Source organism: Salvelinus namaycush, chromosome 12 (genome assembly GCF_016432855.1).
Source record: "Salvelinus namaycush isolate Seneca chromosome 12, SaNama_1.0, whole genome shotgun sequence".
Taxonomy (NCBI): Eukaryota; Metazoa; Chordata; class Actinopteri; order Salmoniformes; family Salmonidae; genus Salvelinus; species Salvelinus namaycush.
Genome location: NC_052318.1, coordinates 14,663,512 through 14,676,089, shown reverse-complemented (window position 1 = coordinate 14,676,089; position 12,578 = coordinate 14,663,512). Strand labels below are relative to the sequence as shown.

The following is a 12,578-nucleotide window of genomic DNA, read 5'->3' as shown; positions in this document are numbered from 1 at the left end:
ACTCATTTGTAATAATGTACACACCGTGTTACGTTCCTTCTTCCTTTTTTTTCTTTCTTGATAATATTTCTCCACTGAGATCGCCTAATTTCAATGGGTTCAATGACAGTTTTTTTTTATTTAACCACCAGAGGGCAGTGTCGCTATTCTGGACTCCAATAGTCTTGCTACTTGGCAGCTCCTGAACACTGTACCTGCTAGCAGTGCTTAGCCTTTTTTTTACTGGCGAAAGAAAATAAAAAATAACTGACGAATTACGTAATTATTTTGAGTTTCATTACTCACGCAACATTCTTCCCTTCAAGCAATGTCCGTTAAAGAAGTTCAATCACCTCGTCGCCACTGTAATATTTGTGTTGTGGAGAAATGACCAGGCAGGAGACGGAGTACAGTTAGTTTTCGTTTAGTCAAAACCTCTCGTGCTCTACAGTTTTTCCTGGGCACACTAGTGCGCATGTGCATTTCCTATTAGGTGTAGTAACGTAACACTGTCGTAATAATCACTGCTTAGTAACAGCATAGTAACTAATATAAACAGATGTAGATCCCAGATACTACAGTTTACATAACTATTACTGAGAAATGCCCTAGATAATTTATTTCTTTGCTTTTACCAAATAGATATAAACATGATACTGCCCTGTAAAAGTCTGTATTTTGCAAACAGATTTGAGTGTACATTAAATATAATGTCTTACAATTACACCATGCTTGTATTGGCAATATCAGAGGTAGGCTTGTTATGTAAATCAAATGATACAAACCCCCCAAAAAAGTATTTTAAATCAAGGTTGTAAGGCAACAAAATAGGAAAAATGCCAAGTGGGTGACTACTTTCGCAAGCGTCACGTTCTGACCTTAGTTCCTTTTTTATGTCTTTATTTTAGTTTGGTCAAGGTGTGAGTTGGGGTGGGCATTCTATGTTGTTGTTTCTATGTTTTGTTCTGTGGTTATATTTCTATGTGTTTGGCCTAGTATGGTTCTCATTCAGAGGCAGGTGTCGATCGTTGTCTCTTCATTGAGAATCATACTTAGGTAACCTGTTTTCCCACTATGGGTTGTGGGTAGTTGTTTTCCATTTTAGTGTTTGCACCATTCGGGACTGTTTCGGTTTTCATTTTGATTCTCTTGTTTTTTTTGTATTTTGTATTCATTCTCATTAAAAGTTATTATGGATACGTACCACGCTGCATTTTGGTCCTCCTCTCCTTCCACCAACGAAATCCGTTACAGCAACACGCATAACCACCAAACCAGACAGGCAAATTCAGTGCAGCTAAGACAAATCGCCTTAAATCTCCAGTTTTATATAGAGCCAATGCTGAATGGAACTCTTTACCAATCCATATTTCTCAGGCAAAAAGTAACTACACCTTCAAGAAAAAAAGAAAAGAATGTGAAAGACCATATGATTGGACAGCAAATAGAAAGCATCAACTGAATGTTAAATGTGTTTCCTGTCAGGTATTTTAATTATCTGTATTGTCTACTTGTTGAATGTTTGTGAAGTCTTGATTGTGGTTGTTTATAATGTCTTGATAATTGGTGTTGGACCCCAGGAAGATTAGCTAGCGTTACAGGGTTAGCTAATGGGGATCCTAATAAAAGTTACACATTGAAATAGTGCACCAGGAATCATTTTCTTCTGTATAACATTTTCATTTAAACAAATGTCATTTCCATCCCTTCATATGCTAGAAACGTGCTACTTTGATGTTTGCTGAATGTCATGAACATACAAATGTCACTATATTATTAAAACCTGGGGGGGCGGGGAATGGAGAAACAAGATGTCTCAAGCTGAAACCATTAGAGTCAATGGGGTAGAGAGAAAAAAATACAAAAACATGACTTATCGATGTCTTTTCTTCTGTTCTTCAAATACTTCTAGGAAGGTACAGTATCATTGGGTTTAGTGACCATATTCAATCCAACTCTTGTTTCCTATGATTGTAGCTGTACCATCCAGTGCAGGGTACTGTAGATTTTTAGATCAGTGTTCAAAATACTTTAATTTTCATAAAATTGGGGCATGTAACCTCGCGCATTCGCAGATTTACTCAACACTTTAGCCTGACCACATATTCCTTTTTGTTGGGGTTTACAGAAGCATTACTGAGAAATGCCCTAGATAATTTATTTATTTGCTTTTACCAAATAGATTTAAACATGATACTGCCCTGTAAAAGTCTGTATTTTGCAAACAGATTTGAGTGTACATTAAATAAAATGTCTTACAATTACACCATAGTTCATATTGAAATAGTTCACCAGGAATCTTTTTCTTCTGTATCACATTTTCATTTAAACAAATTTGATTACCATCCCTTCATATGATAGAAACTTGATAATTTAATGTTTGCTGAATGTCATGAACATACACGTTTCATTATGCTATTAAAACCTGTCTGCCTGTGTTAAGTCTATTTTAATTTAACTATTATTTTTACGAGCCGTTATAAGCTATAATGCCGACTACATCTCAAGGACAGTTTTGCTACATAAATAAAATGACTTATGTTAATATATGAAATACAATTCTGATTGAATGTGCCATGATAAACAATGACATCATAAGTATATAATAACTTACTCTTAAAATTTAGTTAGGCAACACAAAATGGCCACACTGAATTATTGGCCGACGATGTCGACGAAATTCTCAAATTATTTTTCTGTAATTAATAATAACTCAATTGGGACAACCAAATTATGAACTTACCTCTTTCTGACTAAGAACTTTTTGAAACTACCGAGAACAAGGCAGCTCTGCACATAGATATACATTACCAGTCAAAAGTTTGGACACACCTACTCATTCAAGGGTTTTATTTATTTTTACTATTGTCTACATTGTAGAAAAATTGTGAAGACTTCAAACTATGAAATAACACATATGGAATCATGTGAGGACTTGTGAGGTGTCACTCTGCGGTCCAACTCATCCCAAACCATCTCAATTGAGTTGAGGTTGGATGATTGTGGAGGCCAGGTCATCTGATGCAGCACTCTCCACTCTTCTTCTTGGTCAAATCGCCCTTACACAGCCTGTAGGTGTATTGCGTCATTGTCCTGTTGAAAAACAAATTATAGTCCCACTAAGCGCAAACCAGATGGGATGGCATATCGCTGCAGAATGCTGTGGTAGACATGCTGGTTAAGTGTGCCTTGAATTCTAAATAAATGACAGTGTCACCAGCAAAGCACTCCCACACCATCACCTCCTCCTCCATGCTTCATGGTGGGAACCACACATGCAGAGTTCATCCGTTCACCTACTCTGTGGTTTGCAAACCAGTATTTCTACTTGCATATCCTCATCTGCACATCTATCACTCCAGTGTTAATTGCTAAATTGTAATTACTATGGCCTATTTATTGCCTTACCTCCTTCATTTGCACACACTGTATACAGATTTTTCTATTGTGTTATTGACTGTACGTTTGTTTATCCCATGCGTAACTCTGTGTTGTTGTTTTGTCGCACTGCTTTGCTTTATCTTGGTCAGGTCGCAGTTGTAAATGAGAACTTGTTCTCAACTGGCCTACCTGGTTAAATAAAGGTGAAATTAAAAAAATACAAATATGTATCTATTGTAATTCCTAGGATACAACAGTGAATAATGTAGAACAAATAAATACCATCAAAGGGCACCTTACAACTTACAATAATGAACACCTTGTAAAACAGCTTTGAAAACCAACCTGGCAATGTTTAAGATCGTTAATACAACTTTAATATTTTTTTGGTACAGTTGTGTCATTCATTTATTTTCACAGATGTTTTGTACACTCACATGACAATCAGACTAAAATACTGAATTCTGGCATGTGGAATATTCCGGAGGTGGTTGTTCTGTGGTTGGGAGGTTCTACCTGTCATTTGTTCTCAACAGCTAGCCAGTCTCGGAAGGGGAACTTGAAGAGGTAGACTGCTCTCTTTGTTCTGAGTGTTTGCAGTGCTAGTGTTTTTAGTTAATCTGGGTATGTCACATATTATGTGCCCAGTATGATAGAGAAATACAAGTTTCTTAGCAGATAATGACAACATGTCAATAACAGTAGCTGTAGATGATGTAATGAAAAGTTGGAGGGTGGTTGGTAATTGAGAACATCAGTTGGACCCACGTCTAGGTGTTGGGCAGAACCCCTAGGTTCTGGAGAACAGGAGCAGAGTTAAAGGGAACAGGGTAGGCGACAGAGATGTAAATAAGCAAACACGCAGGTTACACTTTACTGTGAGACATTTTGAGTGCAGTGTTATAAATGTGAGATATGTACGTTTCAACACTTGTGGAAGGTATAGCCTACCTATAGCTGGTCCCCCTCCGACTCAGAGCACAAAGAATCAGACTGATCCGAACTCACTGGTTCTGGTAGATGGGGTACCTCCTGGGGGGCTCGGACAGTCGATGGTCCTAAAGTCATGTGGAGAGGTAAATTGAAGAGGTACATTTTTAGAAGCTCAGCATAACTACCATTTCTTGCTTTCTCAAATGTCAACCAAAGCCTAACATACTTTGTCTATTGGGCTTCGCCGCAGTGTAGGGTGTCAGTGCTTTCAGTGGTCGACCGTCCAACTGCTCCAACTGGAGAAGATTGTTGGCTTCCACCAAGGTAACCCTAGGAAGACAAATAGAAAAATATCAGTGCTAGGGAAACTAACACTAGCTTCAGGTTATTTTGTGTGCACATTGTGTGCTCTCTGATATGACATTCATTGAAATCATAATAATTTCAGATATACTGTAATAGAATGTGATTGATAAACAGAAGGTTATTTCACTTGCCCAGCTGTCCAACTCCTTGACAATTCCCCGTCAGAAGAAGTGTAGGTTGATTTTGGCAATCATGCGCTTCACTCCGAAATGGCCAGCACGGCCTCCTTCTCCTCCTTAGTAAAAATCACCCTCCCTCCTCACAAGTTGGAAGAGAAGAGTTGCTGAAATACTCAAGTCTAAGTACATTTGCACTGCTGTCTTTCTCTCTCTGTTTCTCTCTGTCTGTCTTCCACTCTCTTCCCACCTCTCTCACTTTCATCCTTTCTTTCTTACTCCCTCCCCTCTGTCTGTCTAGCGAAGACACCTAGTTAATGGCATTTGAAATTACCATAATTGCTTACACCTATCCATTTGATTTATCAGGTTTAACTTAAAGCTAGATACCTCAATATGACATGTATAACTAGCAACATGTAGATGACCAACTAGCTAGATGGAAAATGGTTGTTGAAAAATGGTTGTACATGGTTAAATCCGTCCAGTTATCTAATAGAAGTTAATTGCTTAACATTACTCTGAATGTCTCTGAATGTTGTTGCGCCTCTACTGTAGCTGGCTATCTGACTAGGCAAGCTGAGGTAAATAAATAATACACTAGCTAGCAACGTCAATCTAAAAACAGCTTAAATTATTTCCTCCTATTTAACAATATTTTCTTATATAAAAACAATGATATGGTAAAGAAAGTGTTCTCTTTCCAGTCTTTTCACTCCTTTGAGGCAGCAGGTTGTCACTGTCAAAAACACCATCCTTGGAGAGCAATTCTGAGGTAATACATTTGCACGGACTGAGCGAGTGTTTTGAGGTGAAATAGAACAAGAACTGCCCGCGTCCTCCTTCCTTCGTGACCGCTACAAGGTAAAATAGAGCCATGAACCAGCATAGCAACAGATGCTTTGGTTCATTACGTAATCCGGTCAAAATTTTGCAAGTTCTAGCAACAGCCCTAGCAATAGAAGCTAGAACTCATCGAATCCCATTTTGACGCAGGGGGGGAACACTTTTTGGCAGGGGGACATTATTTGGCATGACATGCCCTAGGTGAGATCTTGCTTGAGGGAAATAAAAATAAATTCAATTGGGCTCCCGAGTGGCACAGCGGTCTAAGGCACTGCATCTCAGTGCAAGAGGCGGCAGGTAGCCTAGTGGTTAGAGCGTTGGACGAGTAACCGAAAGGTTGTAAGATCGAATCTCTGAGCTGACAAGACAAAAATCTGTCGTTCTGCCCCTGAACAAAGCAGTTTACCACACTGTTCCTAGGCCGTCATTGAAAGTAATACAGTGTTCTTAACTGACTTGCCTAGTTAAATAAATAAAATAAAAAGAGGCATCACTACAGTCCCTGGTTTGAATCCAGGCTGTATCACATTTGGCTGTGATTGGGAGTCCTATAGGGTGGTGCACAATTGGCCCAGCATCATCCTGGTTTGGGCGGGGTAGGCCATCATTAGTAAATAAGAATTTGTTCTTAACTGACTTGCCTAGTTAAATTAAGGTTAAAAAATGTTTTTAAAACACACCTCCTCAGAGATGCTGCAGGATGCCATGCTTTCAACAGGAGAAAGGCACTTCCATTTTATTTTTCTCATTGGGTACATCATGGGCTATACAATAGGGTACATCATATGCTATACAATAAATATGTTATCAGACTGTCATCTGATGAAGTTGTTTCTTGGTTAGTGACTATTTATATCTTTATTTAGTCGAATGTGTGATAGCTACCTATGCGGTAAAAAAATGGTGAAAATATGCGGTTGAGTCTTTTGCTATCGTGGTTAGCTAATAGAAATACATAGTGTTTTCGCTGTAAAACATTTTAAAAATCAGAAATGATGGCTGGATTCACAAGATGTGTATCTTTCATCTGGTGTCTTGGACTTGTGATTTCATGATATTTAGATGCTAGTATTTACTTGTGGCGCTATGCTAGGCTATGCTAGTCAGCTTTTTTACTGATGAGGGTGCTCCCGGATCCGGGATTGTGACCAAGTAGAAGTTAAGCTGCCATGCTCTGTTGAATGTAATTTGAGAAACACAATAGCTAACTAGTTCAATGTATGCATTTGTGGCTTTTATAATGTGTGTATTTCAAATTCTTCACTAGAGTGAATCACAAACTAATACTAAAATTGATGTACATCTGCAAATGGTCCACATTGTTGAATGGCCTCCAAAGAAATCAAATTCAAATGTGTTGTAAAAGGAAGGAAGGCATTGTGACAATCCTTGTTAGCCTAGAATAAACCAACATGGTATTGTTTTAATGCTATTCAGTTCCTCAATCAACCTGGTTACAGATTTTGTGCAATGGCCAGACACAAGCACTGAGCTCTGATTTGTTTGAGTGATATCCAGGGCCACAAGCCTACATTGTTATAGAAATGTAACATATACAAATGATTGCCTTTAGGAGCTGGTTTTCCGGACACATACTGTATTAAAACAACTCCTGTCTCCTGACTAAAAAGACATTTCAATGGAGATTCTCCATTGAGCATGGGTTTTTCGTCCAGGAGTAGGCTTAACTTCTAACAAAAATCCAATGTTATGAATTACATACATACAGTGCATTCAGAAAGTATTTAGACCCCCTGACTTTTTCCACGTTTTGTGACGTTACACCCTTATTCTAAAATGGATTTAAAAAATAATACATTTCATCAATCTACACACAATACTCCATAATTAAAAAGCTAAAACAGGTTTTTCGAGTTTTTGGGAAAAAACAGAAATACCTTTTTTACATAAGTATTCAGACCCTTTGCTATTTGAGTCGATATTGAGCTCAGGTGCATCCTGTTTCCATTGATCATCCTTGAGATGTGTCTACAACTTTATTGGAGTCCCCCGGTGGTAAATTCAATTGATTGGACATGATTTGGAAAGGCACACACCTGTCTATATAAGGTCCCACAGTTGACAGTGCATGTCAGAGCAAAAAACAAGCCATGAGTTCGAAGGAATTGTCCGTAGAGCGCCGAGACAAGGTTGTGTCAAGGCACAGATCTGGGGAATATTACTCAAAAGATTCTGCAGCATTGAGGGTCCCCAACAACACAGTGGCCTACATCATTATTAAATGGAAGAAGTTAAGAATCACCAAGACTCTTTCTAGAGCTGACCGCCCGGCCAAACTGAGCAAGTGGCTGTCATCAATGTGACAGTCACTTTTCAGCTATGGTGTATTTTCTCAAATTAATATCTTATATTGTCGCATAATTTCTCTACTATACTTTCTCTACCATGTGAAGTAATGAATTAATGGCTCTATTCAATCTGTAGCACTGAAAATCCGCTTTATAGAGCGATTGAGAATTAAAGGCAATGTTTCTGTGGTCCGGGAGACTGCATTCACGGTAAAAGCTGAATATATGTTGGCTCAATCGGAAAATTAGTCTACCTTTACATTTTAACACGGATCTTCGGCGATAGGTCATTGAATCCAGCCCTAAATAAATGTTCTTTAATTGCAAAATAGGACAAAGGTTTCCAGAGTGAAAAGCAATAAGATGCTATGTGCAAAGGTCACCTACAGGACAGGGAGGAATGTGTTGGAAATCTGTAGCAGTTTTATGAGAACATGGCAAGTGTCTAGTTTTTTGTGGGTTAGGTAAATATTCCATCAACATCCCACCAAACATACACAGAACATGGTTGCCATGTTATCAGAATATAAGATAATGTTCTAGACATTTTAGTACTGGCCAATGATTATAAAGGTGAATCTGATCCAACCATAAATTCATACATTGTGCATCTGGCCTGAGAGGATGGAAGTTCAATATGTAGCTAGGTAGGCAAATGTTAATTAGCTGGCTAATCGTTGCCCATGAACGGAAGTTAGGCTAGCGAGCAAGCATTTTAGCCAGGTAGCCTAGGATAACAAAACTAAAAGTGTGTACTGTACAGAGTCATAGACCGTTTTGGCAACATGAAGAGAGGAGGATGGCATTGGCATTTCTCTACAAGTAGGGTGTCAACATGTTTTTTCAACTTACAGTGGGGCAAAAAAGTATTTAGTCAGCCACAATTTGTGCAAGTTCTCCCACTTAAAAAGATGAGAGGCCTGTAATTTTCATCATAGGTACACTTCAACTATGACAGACAAAATGAGAAGAAAGAAATCCAGAAAATCACATTGTAGGATTTTTTATGAATTTATTTGCAAATTATGGTGGAAAATAAGTATTTGGTCAATAACAAAAGTTTATCTCAATACTTTGTTATATACCCTTTGTTGGCAATGACAGAGGTCAAACGTTTTCTGTAAGTCTTCACAAGGTTTTCACACACTGTTGCTGGTATTTTGGCCCATTCCTCCATACAGATCTCTTCTAGAGCAGTAATGTTTTGGGGCTGTTGCTGGGCAACACGGACTTTCAACTCCCTCCAAAGATTTTCTATGGGGTTGAGATCTGGAGACTGGCTAGGCCACTCCAGGACCTTGAAATGCTTCTTACGAAGCCACTCCTTCGTTGCCCGGGCGGTGTGTTTGGGATCATTGTCATGCTGAAAGACCCAGCCACGTTTCATCTTCAATGCCCTTGCTGATGGAAGGAGGTTTTCACTCAAAATCTCACGATACATGGCCCCATTCATTCTTTCCTTTACATGGATCAGTCGTCCTGGTCCCTTTGCAGAAAAACAGCCCCAAAGCATGATGTTTCCACCCCCATGCTTCACAGTAGGTATGGTGTTCTTTGGATGCAACTCAGCATTCTTTGTCCTCCAAACACGACGAGTTGAGTTTTTACCAAAAAGTTATATTTTGGTTTCATCTGACCATATGACATTCTCCCAATCTTCTTCTGGATCATCCAAATGCTCTCTAGCAAACTTCAGACGGGCCTGGACATGTACTGGCTTAAGCAGGGGGACACATCTGGCACTGCAGAATTTGAGTCCCTGGCGACGTAGTGTGTTACTGATGGTAGGCTTTGTTACTTTGGTCCCAGCTCTCTGCAGGTCATTCACTAGGTCCCGCCGTGTGGTTCTGGGATTTTTGCTCACCGTTCTTGTGATCATTTTGACCCCACGGGGTGAGATCTTGCGTGGAGCCCCAGATCGAGGGAGATTATCAGTGGTCTTGTATGTCTTCCATTTCCTAATAATTGCTCCCACAGTTGATTTCTTCAAACCAAGCTGCTTACCTATTGCACATTCAGTCTTCCCAGCCTGGTGCAGGTCTACAATTTTGTTTCTGGTGTCCTTTGACAGCTCTTTGGTCTTGGCCATAGTGGAGTTTGGAGTGTGACTGTTTGAGGTTGTGGACAGGTGTCTTTTATACTGATAACAAGTTCAAACAGGTGCCATTAATACAGGTAACGAGTGGAGGACAGAGGAGCCTCTTAAAGAAGAAGTTACAGGTCTGTGAAAGCCAGAAATCTTGCTTGTAGGTGACTAAATACTTATTTTACACCATAATTTGCAAATACATTCATTAAAAATCCTACAATGTGATTTTCTGGATTTTCTTTTCTCATTTTGTCTGTCATAGTTGAAGTATACCTATGATGAAAATTACAGGCCTCTCTCATCTTTTTAAGTGGGAAAACTTGCACAATTGGTGGCTGACTAAATACTTTTTTGCCCCACTGTACACACACAAAAATCAGTACCATGGACAACCACATGATATTTATCTTATGTTGATTGGACGAAATAGTTTTTGGAATCTTTTAGTTGGCACTGTACTTTAACTTTCCGGTGTTCTAAATCAATAGCTTTTTAGTAGTCCGAAAATGTCGGAAGCATTAACTTGACTGACCATGCTGTAGGTCATGTAACAGTTTGTTACATGCAATATGCTTTGTGTACTTCACCAGACAGTTGTTGCTCTCTGGTTTTGTGATGAAACAAAAATGTGGTTGAATTTATTCTGCCACTGTCTTCTTATTGTCTCGGCCTTAGGCCTAATATATATATATATATCACAGTAGCAAGGCAAATGAACTTACACTTTATAGAGACAACACCGCAATTACAACAACACACAAGTCGGAAGTTTACATACACTTAGGTTAGAGTCATTAAAACTAGTTTTTCAACCAATCCACAAATTTCTTGTTCACAAACTATAGTTTTGGCAAGTCGGTTAGGAAATCTACTTTGTGCATGACACAAGACATTTTTCCACTTATAATTCATTGTATCACAATTCCAGTGGGTCAGAAGTTTACATACACTAAGTTGACTGTGCCTTTAAACAGCTTGGAAAATTCCAGAAAATGATATCATGGCTTTAGAAGCTTCTGATAGGCTAATTGACATAATTTGAGTCAATTGGAGGTGTACCTGTGGATGTATTTCAAGGCCTACCTTCAAACTCAGTGCCTCTTTGCTTGACCTCATGGGAAAATCAAAAGAAATCAGCCAAGACATCAGAAAAAGAATTATAGACCTCCACAAGTCTGGTTCATCCTTGGGAGCAATTTCCAAACACCTGAAGGTACCACGTTCAACTTGACCACGCAGCCGTCATACCACTCAGGAAGGAGACGCATTCTGTCTCCTAGAGATGAACGTACTTTGGTGCGAAAAGTGCAAATCAATCCCAGAACAACAGCAAAGGACCTTGTGAAGATGCTGGAGGAAACAGGTACAAAAGTATCTGTATCCACAGTAAAACGAGTCCTATATCGACATAACCTGAAAGGCTGCTCAGCAAGGAAGAAGCCACTGCTCCAAAACCGCCATAAGAAAGTTACGGTTTGCAACTGCACATGGGGACAAAGATTGTACTTTTTGGAGAAATGTCCTCTGGTCTGATAAAACATAAATAGAACTGTTTGGCCATAATGACCATCGTTATGTTTGGAGGAAAAAGGGGGAGGCTTGCAAGCCGAAGAACACTATCCCAACCGTGAAGCACAGGGGTGGCAGCATCATGTTGGGGGGGGGGGGTGCTTTGCTGCAGGAGGGACTGGTGCACTTCACAAAATAGATGGCATCATGAGGGGGGGAAATTATGTGGATATTTTGAAGCAACATCTCAAGACATCAGTCAGGAAGTTAAAGCTTGGTTGCAAATGGGTCTTCCAAATGGACAATGACCCCAAGCATACTTCCAAAGTTGTGGAAAAAATGGCTTAAGGACAACAAAGTCACGGAATTGGAGTGGCCATCACAAAGCCCTGACCTCAATCCTATAGAAAATTTGTGGGCAGAACTGAAAAAGCGTATGCGAGCAAGGAGGCCTAGAAACCTGACTCAGTTACACCAGCTCTGTCAGGAGGAATGGGCCAAAATTCACCCAACGTATTGTGGGAAGCTTGTGGAAGGCTACCCAAAACGTTTGACCCAAGTTAAACAATTTAAAGGCAATGCTACCAAATACTAATTGAGCTTCTGACCCGCTGAAATAAATCATTCTCTCTCCTATTATTCTGACATTTCACATTCTTAAAATGAAGTGGTGATCCTAACTGACCTAAAACAGGGAACTTTTACTCAGATTAAATCTCAGGAATTGTGAAAAACTGAGTTTAAATGTATTTGGCTAAGGTGTATGTAAACTTCCGACTATGTAATATGGCTTTTTTCTCCTGCCTTGGCTTCCCAAGTGATTTTCCCCACCCACCGCTACTGTGTGAAGAGTGCTCCTGGGACAGTCCCGAGATCCCGGATACCCATGTTAATCCCTAAAACACACTGGATGTTTATCAGATTGTGATAAAGGCGTGTAGGCAAGGGAAGTCCTTTTTCAGCGTCCCAACTGTCTTCCTTCACTGTGGTCCTGTGTAGCTCAGTTGGTACAGTAGTCTGGATCGTGGGTTTGATTCCCGCTGGGGCCAC

At 39.6% G+C, this 12,578-nt stretch overlaps 1 protein-coding gene and 1 long non-coding RNA gene across 7 annotated transcripts in view; both read right to left on the bottom strand.

Moving 5' to 3' along the window:
• Positions 1-3,557: 3,557 nt before the first annotated feature.
• Positions 3,558-4,629, bottom strand: LOC120056938. The gene is made up of 3 exons (XR_005477856.1): positions 4,520-4,629; positions 4,312-4,418; positions 3,558-4,157 (listed from the first exon to the last, which is right to left on the bottom strand). It is a non-coding gene; the product is annotated as an uncharacterized LOC120056938 (long non-coding RNA).
• Positions 4,630-4,790: 161 nt separating this feature from the next.
• LOC120056936 (CMP-N-acetylneuraminate-beta-galactosamide-alpha-2,3-sialyltransferase 4-like) overlaps positions 4,791-12,578 on the bottom strand; it is a 34,242-nt gene continuing 26,454 nt past the window's right edge. For all 6 annotated transcript variants that reach the window (XM_039005233.1, XM_039005234.1, XM_039005236.1 and 3 more), the window contains one exon: positions 4,791-4,917. The gene's annotated coding sequence lies outside the window, so the exon portion shown is untranslated. The remainder of the gene's footprint in view (positions 4,918-12,578) is intronic.